A 16,048-nucleotide genomic window follows, 5' to 3' on the forward strand; every position below is an offset into this window, starting at 1 on the left:
GGATGGATGGGTGGGTGGATGTGGATGGATGGATGGATGGATGGATGGATGGATGGATGGATGGATGGATGGATGGATGGATGGATGGATGGATGGATGGATGGATGGATGGATGGATGGATGGTTGGGTGGGTGGGTGGATGGATGGATGGATGGATGGATGGATGGATGGATGGATGGATGGATGAATAGATACCTAGATAGATTTTAACGAATTACCTCATGTGATTGTGGAGAAGGGCTGGCAAGTCCAAAATCTATATAATAGGCAGCAGGCTGGAAACTCAAGCAGGACATCTATGACTTAGTCTTCAGGCTGAATTCCTTTTCCCTTGGAAATCTGTCTTTGCTCTTGAGTCCTTCAACTGATTGGATGAGGCCCACCCATATTATCAAGGTTAATCTCCTTTACTGAGTCAATGTTAATCACATCTGCAAAGTAACAACTGGACTACTGTTTGACCAAACAGCTAGACACCATAGCCTAGCCAAGCTGACTGATAAAACTAACCAACAGAAGGTGGAAAGCAGGCTAATGATGCTATCAATACTCAAAAAAGGTGTATCTGTCAGAAAACTAACTTATTAACGTATAATGATAGGTTGGATTTTTTTTTTTTTTTCTTGTTGAGTATGCAATTAAAAAATCAGATCCCTGGACAAAGTTTGGTAGATTATGCCCCTCCTTTCTCCTTCTGGATACCAAGGCCCCTCACAGACCATCTTTCTACCTTAGAGATTGATGGGAAAATGCTACCAAATTATTGGTTTCTGGCTCTGTTTTTCCTAAGCTCCAGGGCGCAACCTTCTCTTATGTTATTGGTATCATCACTACACCAACAACAGCTGTTATTTCAGAGAACTCTCCTAATAGGTTAGGATTCCCAGGTACACAGATCGTTTTACCTTGATTGCATCTTTATTTATTTCTTATTGTAATGTAATTTCCTTACAGTAATGTGCCCAAACTTAAATGTAAAGCTTGATGGATTTTACATATGTGTGTCAATGGCCTCAAACATGCCATGGATCATGAAGATGGTGCAGAACGAGGCAAGGTTTTTCTGTTATTCGTGAGGTCGCCGTGAGTCCAAGCTGACTAGATGGCAACCAGCAACAACACGGCCACATAACCACCACTAAGATCAAGATGTAGAACGCGTACTGCACCCGGAGGTTTTCTTGTGCCTCTCCTAGGCAATCTAATCCCCCAAAGTGAACCTCTATTCTTAATCCATTTCTCTGGATGACGTATTTTAATTGTCCTGCTCTCATCTAAGAACGCGTTATCCCAATCACACTGTACGATAGAACCATTCTGGGGAGTTTTCCTGTAAGAAAAAAAATAATTCCGACCATCCTATGTAAATTCTTTCTAAACTGGAAAAATGAATGTGCTTTAAAATTGCCTTTCTAACGTTTTCTTGCTGTATCTTTCTGATTCAAGTGTCTATTTGCCCCTTACCTTATAGCTATCATATCTCTCCCATGGTGTTATCATAAAATCTCAGAGGAGAAGGATCAGGCTTGGTGGCAGAGAGGGCCAATCTTAAGAGGGATAAAAAGTAAGACTAGTGGGAGGAATGCAGGGAGTGAGTGGGAAAGCCTGCTTAGAAAAATGATAGTCGATACAGTTGTACTGGGCAGGCAGATGATAGTTGACATAGTTGTACCGGGCAGGCAGAGTTGTTAAAGATCTTGTGGAGAGATAAGTTAGCAAAAAGGGAAGCATTGGGGCAGAACTTAATAACCGAAGGGTCTATAGAGGTCACCAGTCACAATGAGCCAGTCGATTCATAGGACAACACAAATTTTTGTGGATTACCTTTTCAAGTTCAGTTCTAAGTGCTGTAGTTATTGTATTGGTGTGAGGAATCAGTTACTTCATGACTTCCCAAGACTGTCCTTCCATATTGGTTACGTAAGCACATTTTGACTCTCAATTCAGAACATACTATTTGGGAGTACAACTGGAAATCTTTTCTTTTTTTTTTGCTAATTTGCTGGTTGATGCAGGGTTGGTTGATACCAGAAAGCATTTAGCAGTCCTGCAGATGAAGGTCTCCTAATAAGGACAATTTAGGGACCTTTTCCCCTAAGCAAAAAAAAGTTTAAAAATATGACAAACCCTTAAAAGTAATGGTTTAAATGATTTTTTATATGGAATATCTATGAGTTAGAGTATTCCAGCAGGCTATTAATGCCTTTGCATAAGCAGTTGGGGGGAAATATTTTGTAGACAAATGTACAAAGCATGTTTTTGATCAGTTTTTCCCTTTGTACCGCTGCTGCTTTGTAGCGTTAACATTTCTCCTACGTTCTGCTTTTTCGATAGAAATCATCATGCTAAATTAAAAGGAAATTAAAGCAGACTTGATACTTTCTCATTGTGTCACAAAGCAGAATTCCCTGACTTCAGAGTTTATTCTGTAACATTCTAGAAAGGCAGCAGTCATATCACTTCCATAGAGTGGATGTAAGATCTACAACCAGGTTTTTTGTTTAGCAAGTCATGGGAGTCCCAAGGCAATTTTAAGAAAATAATGGGGTTACAGGTGATTTATCCTGATAATTTCCTCTTTTTCAATTAAAAGTTGGTTAAAAGGACATTAAGAACAATCTTGGAAGAGGAAAATATCTCAAAGACTCAACATAACCATCCAGAGGTCTGTGTGAGTGTAGGAAAGATGGAATGTTTTTCAACTTCTTTGACTTAATGGGAGCCTTGGTGGCACAGTGGTTAAGAGCTCGGCTACTAACAAAAAGGTCGGCAGTTTGAATCCACCAGCAGCTCCTTAGAAACCCTATGGGGCAGTTCTACCCTGTCCTACAGGGTATGAGTCAGAATCAACTTGACAGCAACGGGTTTGTTTTTTGCGGGGATTTTTGACTTAGTGAATGATGTTTACGAGCACTGTCTGAACTATTCCTCCCACAGTGGTGGCCTCTCTAAGTATTGCACAGCTTCCATATACCTGATTCCTGTAAAAAGCACCTCTTTCCTCATTTGCCAGAGCTCTGGTGGTACAGAGGTTAAGCGCTTGGCTGAAAGGTCAGCAGTTTGAACCCACCAGCAGCTCCGAGGAAGAAAGGCGTGACAGCCCTGCATCCATAAAGACTACAGCCTTGGAAACCTTATGGGGCAGTTCTACTGTGCCCTCTAGGGTCGTTGTGAGTCAAAATCAACGCAACGGCAATGCACCTGGTTTTTGGTTTGTCCTCACTTGCCATTCGCCAGTCTTTCTTTCACCAACAAGGTAAAGAGATTCTGCTGTATGATCTCCGAGCTAATGGATGTGTGATGAGATTTGATATGATGTGACAAATGCTCGCTCTCCTCTATTTCAGTTTTCAAGAAGTGGAGATGAGAGCATCCTATGCAAAAGCACAGAAGCCCCAGGGGACAAAGGAAATATAGATAAAGGTAAGACACTCTTCTTAAGGAAAAATCTTTCAGAGACAGATGAGAACTAACACAGCTTTTGGAAAGAACTCGAGAGGCCCTGAAATTTAACTCCAAACGACAGTGGGTGTGAGAACGTGAGCGCTGGTGATGACTGATAGCAGCAATCATTTCATGCTTTCCCTGCAAAAGCATGGCTCCTTGCCTGGGCCAGTACATACTTACTGGGTGCCTCCAGGGCTCTCACGGGAACCCCTGGGTGGTAAAAATGATGAATGCACTCGGCTGCTAACCAAAAGGTCGGAGGTTTGAGTTCGCCCAGAGGCACCATGGTATAGGATTTTATCTTAGAAAATTAATAGACACTTAGGTTCATCATGCATAAACTTGTCGAGTTTGTTGTGAGGTAGTCATGGTAAGGCAAACAAGGAAGACCTCACAACGTTCATTTAGAACCAGAGAATCAGAATTAACAATTACAACTGCAGTGTCAGTTCAGTGGTTAGAGTTCAAATCTTTGGACTTCAGGCTTTTACCTTTAATGAGAGATCTCGGGAGAAAGGGTTAACCACTGCTTGAACTCAGCGGAGGTCCCTTGTACCTGGGTTCTGAAGTTGGCGGCAGCGAATTGAATCTCAGTTCCATCTCTGCCTTCTGTCTGTGAGTGAGCAGCAATTTAGGGTTTATATGTGTGTGATTAAGTGGAAACCCTGGCGGAGCAATGGTTAAGTGCTATGGTCGCTAACCAAGAGGTCGGCAATTCGAATCCACCAGGCACTCCTTGGAAACTCTATTGGGCAGTTCTACTCTGTCCTATAAGGTCACCACGAGTTGGAATTAACTCTACGGCAATGGGTTTTTTGGTATGTGATTTTGTCACCTTGCCTCCACACAACAAAGTCCAGTGTAGCCTCAAAGACTAGTTTGTCTTTTCTCCAGGGTTAGAGCACAGTCAAATGATCCGTCTTTTCTTCGAGGTTAGAGATTAAGGAGGTTGTTTGGATTTGTGTGATGTTTTCTTGTGTCACAGCACGATGGGTCAGAGCGAACTGACAGGTTGTTTACGTTATTTACATACTTCACATGCTTCTATGTTTCTACGTCTAAGTTCAGGAATTTTCTACATAACTTTCTCATGACTTATAGTGAATGTTAGAGAGTCTTACAAAATAGACATATTTCTACGTTCATATTGGAGCTATGGTGCGAAGTGGTTATGACCTCACTGCCAGCCAAAAGGTCAGCAGTTCAAATCCACCAGCTGCTCCTTGGAAACCCTATGGGGGAGTTCTACTCTGTCCTATAAGGTCGCTATGAGTCAGAATCCACTCGACGGCACACAAGTTCATATCATCAGTACTTATACATATGTATTTCGAAAGCACAATAGTGACTTACCTTATGGTATTTGAGAGCATTATAGATACATACAGAACAGGGATCGAAAATCCTATGGGGTACAGTTCTACTCTGACACACATGGGAGCGCCATGAATCAGGATCAACTCAAGCGCCACCGCTTAGGGCTCTCCCCAGGAACTTTGATTCCGTAGCTGTCCCTCATATGCCCTACACTCAGTCAGGGGCCTCATATCCTCCACTCTCTAGTGATAGGAACAGAGTATGTGGGGGTACAAGTGGGTAAAGGCCAGCACATGATTTGGGATAACCTTTTGACACCATGTCGTGATTTATGAGACTATTGCCCAAGGATACACCGTATGGAGCTCATGAAAGCAAACTCTTGCAAAGAGGTCTGGTGAAACTGCCCTGCCCATTCTCTATGACACAAAGCATAGCCTGTACAGAAACCAGTGGCGAGGGAAAGCATGACTCGGCATTACCAAAGAGGAAGCTGGAAAGGATGAAAACCCCCAACGTGTTCTGTCAGGTCAGCAGCCAGCTCTGCTAAAAACAATAAGATTGCAATGTTGTGAGGTAATTCCAGGCTGACTTGGTCTTTTATCAGAACACCTCATGGGACATTTTCATGAATGTTGGTTGAGCAAATAAAACAGTTTCACAATGATACTATATTTAATGTTATTTCTCTGCTTAGCCAACCCTCTACTTATCCTTTCTTTTATTTACTTTTCTTGAAAGAGATCCAGTCATAACATAAAACAAAAAGAAACAAAACAAGGGAGGAAATTGTGTGGGCTTTCTTTCTTTATGTCCCGAGTAAACCTCTAATCTTCACCTCACATGCTTTGGACATGTTATCAGGAGAGATCAGTCCCTGGAGAAGGACACCATGCTTGGTAGAGTAAAGAGTCAGCAGAAAAGAGGAAGACCTTCAAGGAGATGGATTGACACAGTGGCTGCAACAATGGGCTCTAGCATAACAACAACTGTGAGGATGGCGCAGGACCAGGCAGTGTTTCCTTCTGTTGTACACAGGGTCGCTATGACTTGGAACCAACTCGAGGGCACCTGACAACAACAATAATCCCCTTTCTGTAGGAACAGATACTTGGGGAAGTCGGATGAGAGAGAAGAGATGCAGCATTTAAGCAGAAGCACCCTTCAAAATCCCTGTATTCAATTCTCTAAATTCATAGAGGAGGAAAATGAAGGTTCGAATAGGAAGACTGACCTGCCAGCAAGTCTTTTTTTTTTTTTTAATTGTGGTAAAAAGATATATAACAAAATATTTGCCACCCTCTACCCCAAAGCCTCTCCCCCCAGATCCTCTACAGAAGAAGCCATTGAGGTGCTGCTCCAAGGCACTTTGAAAACCCCTCGTGTTTTCCAGTGCTTTCACATTATTGATGACAATCTGACACCTAGCAGAAGAGAACTGACCTGCCTACTTTCTAGGATACAAACCCCAAAACTCATTGCCACTGATGCGACTCCAGTTCATAGTCAGACACCTGCCCCATAGGCTTAGAGGGATAGAGGGTGGACTTCAGGATCCTTTCCCCCAGTTCAAAAGCAACATCAATGCCACTTTAGCTAGTTTCAAAACAAAACCAAACCCATTGCCGTTGGGTAGATTCCAACTCATTGCGACCCTATGAGACAGAGTAGAACTACCCCACAGGGTTTCCAAGGAGCAGCTGGTGAATTTGAACTGCCAACCTTTTGGTTAGCAGCCAACACTTCACCACTGTAACACCAGGGCTCCACTCTCTAGGATACGTAAGTGGAGAAGTTAAACCCCGGATAGGCAGGCCTCCGAGTTTTAAACAATCACTAAAACTGAGTTCTGAATTTAACTCCTGGAGACCAAAGCAAAAGGAGAAGCGTGATTCACATTGTCCACAAGGAGAAAAGGTACCAACTGCTCAAAGGGCAGTGACAGAGGACAAAGATGTCCGCCCGCCCCAGCCTACAATTAAACCCAGAGTTTTCAGTACTGTGTCTCATAATCTCTCATCAATCCTACACTCTCCTAAAATGCAAACATCTGAAGTGAAGTTGTAGAAACCACCACACCCCCGCAAGGGCACAGACATGCCTTTTTTATGGGTTTTAAGTTATAGAACTCTAAGACCATGCAATACATATGAACAAATCAAAGACCCTCTCAGTCACCCATCATCCAAAAATGATTGCACTGATTTCTTTTATGAAATTTGAACAATACACTTGGAAGAGTCTGGTTTCTATTATATGCACACCTGAAATTCACTTTAGGGGGTCCTGGGAGTTATTCAAATTTACAGCCAGTCACCTTCTTGGAGAGGCCAACTGGCAAATGCCTCCTCTCGCCCCCACCCCCTCCTTCCCACTCAACGTTGGAGACAGACAAGCCCTTTGCATTGAAACACTGCTATGGGCAGAGAAAACAAACCATGGTTATACAGACATGCAGTAGAGAGCCATAGAAGGCACAGGGATTCAGTCATCAAGCCACGGCCAATGAGTCACCTAACAGCAAAAGAATATTGTGCTAATAGCTGCTAATAGTCCATACATTTTAATAAGTTTAAATAAGCCTCTTAGGATCATTAGGCTTTCACTTTCCTTTTGAGGCCCTGGGTGGTGCCAAAGGTTAATGCGCTCAGCTGCTAATTTAAAGCTTGAAGGTTTGAATGGCCTCAGGCAACACCTAGCTCAATGAGCATAACATAGTTTATAAAGAAAATGTTTGACATTCTACTTTGGTGAGTGGCGTTTGGGGTCTTACTCCACTGGTCTCACCCCATCTAGAGCAAGGGAGAAAGAAAAAAACCAAAGACACAAGAGAAAGAGTAGTCCAAAGGACCAATGGACCACAACTACCACAGCCTCCGCCAGATGGAGTCCAGCACAACTAGATGGTGTCTGGCTACCACCACTGACTGTTCTGACAGGGATCACAATAAAGGGTCTTGGACAGAACTGGACGAAAACATAGAGCAAAATTCTAATTACACACACACACACACAAAGAGCAGACCTACTGGTCTGACAGAGACTGGAGAAAGCCCTAGAGTATGGCCCCCAGACACTCTTAAAGCTCAGTACTGAAGTCATTCCTGAGGTTCGCCCTTCAGCCAAAGATTAGATAGACCCATAAAACAAAACGAGACTCTACGGGCACACCAGCCCAGGGGCAGGCACGAGAAGGCAAGAGGAGACAGGAAAGCTGGTAATGGGGAATCCAAGTTCGAGAAGGGGAGTGTTGTCATGTCGTGGGGTTGGCGACCAATGTCACAAAACAATATGTGTATTAATTGTTTGATAAGAAACTTGTTTGTTCTGTAAACCTTCATCTAAAGTACAATAAAATTAAAAAAAAATAAAATAAAGCTCGAAGGTTCGAATCTACTGAGAGGTGCTTCATAAGAAAGGCCTTGTGATCTGCTTCCAAAAAACCAGCCATTGACACCACTTCAGAGCACAGTTCTACTCTGACCCACGTGGGGTCGCCATGAATAGGAGTTGACAGCAACTAGTTTTAGCCTTCCTCTCGCATGATCTGCTCCCCAACGTAGCTCCAGACCAGAAAGAACATTCCACTAGCCAGAATTCACCAGAGCAGGGTAAAAGCCATAGTCATCTCATTATTTCAGCGACAGCAGTTTTTTTCTGACAAAATAGTGAATCACAGCTGTGGTGCTGAGACAGTGTTCCGTGATTCTTGAATAGCAAGTTCCCTTGCGTCTTAGTTATCTGCTGCTGCTATAGCAGAAATACCACAGGTGGATGGTTTTAACAAAGAGAAATTTATTCTCTCACAGCCTAGGAGGCTAGAAGTCTGAACTCAGGATGCCAGCCCCAGGGCAAGGCTTTCTCTCTCTGTCAGCTCTGGGGGAAGGTCCTTGTCATCAGTATTCCCAATCTAGGAGCTTCTCAATGCAGGAACCCTGGGTCCAAAGATATGCTCTGCTCCTGGCTCTTCTTTCTTGGTGATTTGAAGTCCCTCTTCTCTCTGTTCATTTCTCTCTTTTATATCTCAAAACAGATTGACTCAAAATACAACCTAACCCTGTAGATTGAGTCCTGCCTCATTAACCTAACTGCCTCTAATCCTGCCTTGTTAACATCATAGAGGCTAGAAATTACAACAAATACAGTAATCACATCAGATCGCAAAATGGAGGACAACCACACAATACTGGGAATCATGGCCTTGCCAATTTGATACACATTTTGGGGGGACACAATTCAATCCATAACGCCTTGTCACTCAATGTCATTCTTCTTTCTGGACTCTGTAGCTTGATAAAGGACAAGTCAGTGGGCAACCCAGGTATGGGGGATGGAAAGGCACCAAGCACACTCTCCTTAGCACCGGTGACAGCTCATCCCCATTTAAAGGTGGGAGAAAACGTGCTCTGGAGGCTTGGATACATGTGGGAAATCCCTGAATCTTAATCCGGGTTAAAAGACACACACAGGTACCACTGAGTATGGTTAATTCTTAGGGTGTATTTGAAAATAGATAAGAACTCAAGATCTCTGACACTGCTAGGAGACAGATTAGCTTCAAATAATAGAGAAAGTGTGGAAGTCAGGCCTCCAAGTGAGCAGAAGAGTACAATCAATGAAAGTAATCACTAGAGGGGAAGGAACTGAGCTGTGAATGGAGCCTGAGGGGATGTGCTCTTCCCTGTGGGTTTATATCTGAACCGAAAGTGAAAACACAGTGGAATCAGGGGCAGATTACTCAATAAGCAAGGTAAGCACAGACTTACTCGTGCTTATTTCATAATCTGTAGGGAACAATTTCACACGGGTGAAGATTAGGAAGTAAGCACAAGTAACCCTGTGCCTATCTTGTTTACTGGGTCATCTGTCCCTGTCGGGTGTATTAATTTGAAAAGAGGCTTTGATTCTGAGGGAAGATGCTGTGGAGATGGGAGAGAAACAGATGCCAGCCATATCTAGAAGCAGAATCTTTGATATGGTGAAAAAATGGGAAACAATTGTTCACTACAGATGATCTGGTAAGCAAGTTAAGCACCGTGCTTATTTTGCCTACTGGATAATCTGCCCTTGAGTGGAATCACCATACTTTCTGTAAGGGGTTGGCATCGGTCATACTATGGAGACTCGATAGGGCCATGCAGAACTTAGAGAGCTCAGGGGAAAAAAACCAGCGTCCACAGAGCAAAGTTTACTTTCTAAGGGAGTGACAGAGCAAAGAAGCGTCATTGTTTAGGAAGTAGTGAGTTTCCGTTTATGGCGAGCAGACATTTGGCCACGGTTATGGATGATGGTTGCACAACACAATGAATGCAATTGGTATCACTGAACTGTACACCTGAAAAATGTCGTACTGGTAAAAGTCGTGTTATAAAAATCAGTGTCTATGAATGGTGCTGTTCCTATTCTATGAATGTGCCTTTCTGTGTGTGCTTTATAATTTTGTAAATTGTTGCTCTCAATTGTAGTAAGAAATGGTGTCACCCAGTCTGTCTCACCTGTAAAGAGGGATATGGAAATAAGGTGAGGGGCTTCATCCCAGAGGCTATGGCCCTATGTATTTATTTTATAGTCATTCAACAAGTATTTGTTAAGCTCCTCCTGGTGCACTGAAGTACTCACCAATCTGGGAACTGAGGAGACAGACAATAGCCCTGTTCTCATTGGGCTTATAAATGAACAGGCTAATTAAACTCATAATTATAAATTTGTTAAGTACAGCGAAACATACTGGATGCTGTGAAATAGCCCAGAGAGTGATGAACTTTTTCTGTGAAGGGCCACGTAGACTACATGTGGGCCGCTGGGTTTCCATTGGAACCACTCGACTCCTCCATTTTAGCATGAAAGCAGCCATAGATGCTATATAAATGAACAGGCATGGCTATGTTCCATTAAAGCTTTATTTGTGGACACTAAAATTTGAGCTTCATACAATTTCTATGTATTAAGAAATATTATTTATCTTTTTTTCCCAACTATTATAAAAGTAAGAAAAGGCATTCTTCTCTCTGGGCCACACAACAACAAGTATAGGGCCAGATTTGGTCTGCAGACATGCCATGCCCTTTGTATTAACTCCTTGCTGTGTGGTTCAGAGAGAAGGGAGTGAGGTTAGCCTAGGTAGGGGTTGGTTTGGTTTCTCTGAAGAGACGACATTTTAGCAAAGGCCTGAACGATGAAAGGAAGCCAGCTGTGGGAAAAACAGGAAGAGGGGTATGCCAGGCCAACGAAAGAACAAATGAAGAGGCTGTGAGGCAGTAAGAGCCTCAGGAAGCACGTGACGACCATAGAAGTTGTCTTAGTTTTTTAGTGCTGCTGTAACAGAAATAAGGAACACTGGTGGTGCAGTGGTTAAGCACCTGGCTGCTAACCAAAAGGTCGGTGGTTCCAACCCACCAGACTTTCTGTGGAAGAAAGATGTGGCAGTCTGCTTCCATAAGGATTATAGCCTTGGAAATCTTATGGAGCCGTTCTACTCTGTCCTATAGGATCGCTGTGAGTTGGAATCGACTCCATGGCCACGGGTTTAGTTTTGGTTTGGTAACAGAAATACCATGAGTGAGTGGATGTAGAAAGTAGTTTAGGAGGCTAGAAGTCCAAATTCAGGGCACTGGCTCCGGGGGAAGACTCTCTCTCTCTCTGTAGGTTCTGGGGTAAGAGCCTTGTCTCAGGTTCTGTAGCCCTGGCGTTCCTCAGTACCTTGGCAATCTTCACGTGACATCTATTTCCCAGCCCCACCTCCATTTGTGCTTCCTTGTCTCTGTGTCTCTGCTGCTCCTTATTACTCAGACATGATTAGGTTTAGGACACAACCAACCTGATATGGCCTCATTAACATAACAAAGAATATCTATTCCCAAACAGGATTACATCCACAGGCATAGGAGTTAGGATGCCAATATATATTTTGGAGGAGACTCAATTCAACCCATAACACAGTTTTTTTCAGGAATAAGGTGATTAGTTAGAAAACCTAAAAAAAACACAAGGAGCCCTGATGGTGCAGTGGTTAAGAACTCAGCTACTAACCAAAGGCCAGAGTTTCAAATCCACCAGCCGCTCCTTGGAAACCCTATGGGGCAGTTCTACTCTATCCTATAGGGTCACTATGAGTTGGAATCAACTCGATGCAACAGGTTTAGTTTGGTTTGGTTGGTGGTATAACGGTTAAAAATGTTGGCCATTTGAACTCACCCAGCTGCTCTGCAGGAGAAAAACCTGGTGATTTGCTCCCATAAAGATTACAGCCTAGAAACCCAATGGGGCAATTCCACTCTACCACATGGGGTTGCCACGAGCGGGAATCAACTCAGTGGCACGCAACAACAACAATAACATTGCATTTGTGGGTATCGATCATTAGTCATCAGATGGTAACTGCTGTAGAAAGGGATGGCATAAACATGTGGAAGATAATCCTTTAGTGAAATTGTCTACAGCAAAGAATGATGGATTGATTCTTTCCCTGGTGTATGATTACTTGGCAGAGTAAAAGAAGGTTTCTTTAAGATCTTTCTGTTGATTAAAACGAATTATCCAGTAGAATGGTAGACATTTTCCACTGAATGGTTTTACTACACGTCTGTGCCGTATAAGCGTGTTTGCCAGCCAAATGTTATAATTCACTTGGGTCGGCTTTGTACAGTGAAATTATGTGTAAAGATGAATAAAATATATTTACTTGTATATACATTTAGAAGTCTAATCATCAGCCTTTTACTTGTACATGAAAAGCTTTTATGGTAACACAGATTTGTAACCTGGCCATCTGGTTAGGACGATTGGAGAACATCCATAAAAATGAATGATGAAAAGAAGTGTCCAAATACTGCTCTATAGAGCAGTTTTTCTGAACTCATACTTCATTTGTGATTTCAAAGCTTGGCGTAAGAAAAAAAGAAACAGAAAAAAAAATTACTCGCAGAGTCACCTTATGTGAGAGCAAAATGATTGCTTCTGTCTATATTTTAAATCTGTGACAGAGCTCCAAATCTTACCCAGATGCTGGTAAAGGGGAACATTTTCTTCATTTTAGAAATAATACCCAGAGAACACGCCCATCTGTCTGTTGTAAGGAAATGTCCAAGTCACATGTTTATAAAAAGAACTCGAAGTGTTAGTGAGAGCTAAAATATGCCAAGAACAAAAAAATCAAAGATACTCGTGGGCCATGGTGTTTCAAAACGTGTTTCTGGTGAGAATGGTTTCTAAGATAACCCGTTGTTGAGAAAGTGCCTCACAGCTTATCAAATTTCTGGCTGCTCAAACAACGCTCTTAAGAAAGATGTGAAACAGAACAAAGTTGAATGATATCATGAAACATTTGGACTATTTCAAATTTTCACCAGAATGGCAATGGCTATTTTCTACAATGTGTTTGCTTTTAGGGGAACAAACACATCCTTGTATACAGAAGAACTTATACCTTTGTTATCCTGGATCATTGCATCACAGCCCTGGTGGTGCAGGGTAAGAACTCAGCTACTAATCAAAAGGTCGGCAGTTCCAATCCACCAGACGCTCCTTCAAAACCCTACGGGGACAGCTCTACTCTGTCCTATAGGGTTGCTATGAGTCGGAATTGACTCAATGGCGACAGGCTCATTTTTTGTTTGTTTGATCACAGCATTAAGGACTATACAGGAATATTGAATGGTTTATGTTTTTCTAATGGACTTTCCTGAGGGATTATGGCAATCTTTGGATACAACTGCAATTAAATTCAACCACCACTCATCTAATGCCCTTATTGTTGTTATTAGCGGCCATCAAGTTGGCCTCTGACTCACGGCAACCCCATGCATAACAAAATGAGATGCGGCACTGTCCATAGGCTGATTTTTGGAAGTAGATTGGCAGGACTTTCTTTCTAGTCCATCTTAGTCTGGAGGCTCCACTGAAATCTGGTCAGCATCACAGCAACAGGCAAGCCTCTGCTGACGGATGGGTGGCGGCTGTGTGTGAGGTGCATTGGCGGGGAATTGAACCTGGGTCTCCCGCATGGAAGGTGAGAATTCTACCACTGAACCACCATGCGTTGGAATCGACTCAACAGCAATGGGTTTGCTTTGGTTTTTTTTCTACAGGGTCCTAAATGAGAAGATGAAAAAGACTGAAATATTTCTCCAAGATTACATGTTCATCAGAAAATTAAAAAAAAAGAATTCTCAAAAAGCTTTGATTTTAGATAGAGAGAATAAATGCTGTGATAGAGTGCCTGGGGAGTTGCCGTTGAGTCAACCCGACTCATGGCGACCCCACGTGTTTGGAGTAGAACTGCTCCATAGGGTCTTCAAGGCTGTGACCTTTGGAAGTAGATCGCCAGGCCTGTCTTCCAAGGTGCCTCTGGGTGGGTTCAAACAGCCAAACTTTTGACTAGCTGTCCAGCGCTTAACCATGTGCGCCACCCAGGCAACTGCGCCCACTGAGCAGAGGGAAGGGCATGGTTACTTTTTTTTTTTTAATATGTAATTTTTATTGTGCTTTAAGTAAAAGTTTATAAATCAAGTCAGTCTCACACACAAAAACCCATATACACCTTGCTAAAAAAAAAAAAAAAAACTACACACTCCCAATTACTCTCCCCCAATGAAATAGCCCACTGTCTCCGTTCACTCTCTCTTTTTGTGTCCATTTCGTCAGCTTCTAACCCCCTCCACCCTCTCATCTCCCCTCCAGGCAGGAGATGCCAACATAGTCTCAATTGTCCACCTGATCCAGGAAGCTCACTCCTCACCAGCATCCCTCTCCAACCCCTTGTCCAGTCCGATCCATGTCTGAAGAGTTGGCTTCGGGAATCGTTCCTGTCCTGGGGCAACAGAAGGTCTGGGGGCCATGACCACAGGGGTCCTTCTAGTCTCAGTCAGACCATTAAGTCTGGTCTTATGAGAATTTGGGGTCTGCATCCCACTGCTCTCCTGCTCCCTCAGGGCTTCTCTGTTGTGTTCTCTGTTCTCAGGGCAGTCATCGGCTGTCGCAGGGCACAATCTAGTTCTTCTGGTCTCAGGATGATGTGGTTGCTGGTTCATGTGGCCCTTTATGTTTCTTGGGCTCATAATCAGCTTGTGTCCTTGGTGTTCTTCATTCTCCTTTGATCCAGCTGGGTTGAGACCATTTGATGCATCTTAGATGGGTGCTTGCTAGCGTTTAAGGCCCCAGACACCACTCTTCAAAGTGGGATGCAGGATGTTTTCTTAATAGATTTTATTATGCCAATTGACTTAGATGTCCCCTGAAACCATGGTCCCCAGACCCCTGCCCCTGCTACGCTGGCCTTCAAAGCATTCAGTTTATTCAGGAAATTTCTCTGCTGACCTCCCTTGTATTGTGTGCTGTCTTTCCCTTCACCTAAAGTAGTTCTTATCTACTATCTAATTAGTGGATGTCCCCTCCCACCTTCCCTCCCTCCCCCTTCTTGTAACCACAAAAGAATGTTTTCTTCTCAGTTTAAACTATTTCTCAAGTTCTTATAATAGTGGTCTTATACAATATTTGTCCTTTTGCAACTGACTAATTTCACTCAGCATAATGCCTTCCAGGTTCCTCCATGTTATCAAATGTTTCACAGATTCCTCGCTGTTCTTTATCGATTCGTAGTATTCCATTGTGTGACTATACCATAATTTATTTATCCATTCATCTGTTGATGGGCACCTTTGTTGCTTCCATCTTTTTGCTATTGTAAACAGTGCTGCAATAAACATGGGTATGCATGTATTTGTTTGTGTAAAGGTTCTTATTTCTCTAGGATATATTCCAAGGAGTGGCATTGCTGGATCGTATGGTAGTTCTATTTCTAGCTTTTTAAGGAAGTGCCAAATCGATTTCCAAAGTGGTTGTACCATTTGACATTCCCACCAGCAGTGTAGAAGTGTTCCAATCTCCCACAGCCTCTCCAACATTTCATCTTTGGTGTTTTTTGGATTAATGCCAGCCTTGTTGGAGTGAGATGAAATCTCATTGTAGTTTTGATCTGCATTTCTCTAATGGCTAATGATCGTGAACATTTCCTCATATATCTGTTAGCTACCTGAATGTCTTCTTTAGAGAAGTATCTATTCATATCTTTTGCCCATTTTTTAATTGGGTTATTTGTCTTTTTGCAGTCGAGTTTTTGCAGTATCAGGTAGACTTTAGAGATCAGGCACTGATTAGAAATGTCATAGCTAAAAACTTTTTCCTAGGCTGTAGGTAGTGGGTAGGTGGTCTTTTTACTCTTTTAGTGAAGTCTTTGGATGAGCATAGGTGTTTGATTTTTAGGAGCTCCCAGTTATCTAGTTTTTC

The sequence above is a fragment of the Loxodonta africana genome, chromosome 23, assembly GCF_030014295.1.
Source record: "Loxodonta africana isolate mLoxAfr1 chromosome 23, mLoxAfr1.hap2, whole genome shotgun sequence".
Lineage (NCBI taxonomy): Eukaryota > Metazoa > Chordata > Mammalia > Proboscidea > Elephantidae > Loxodonta > Loxodonta africana.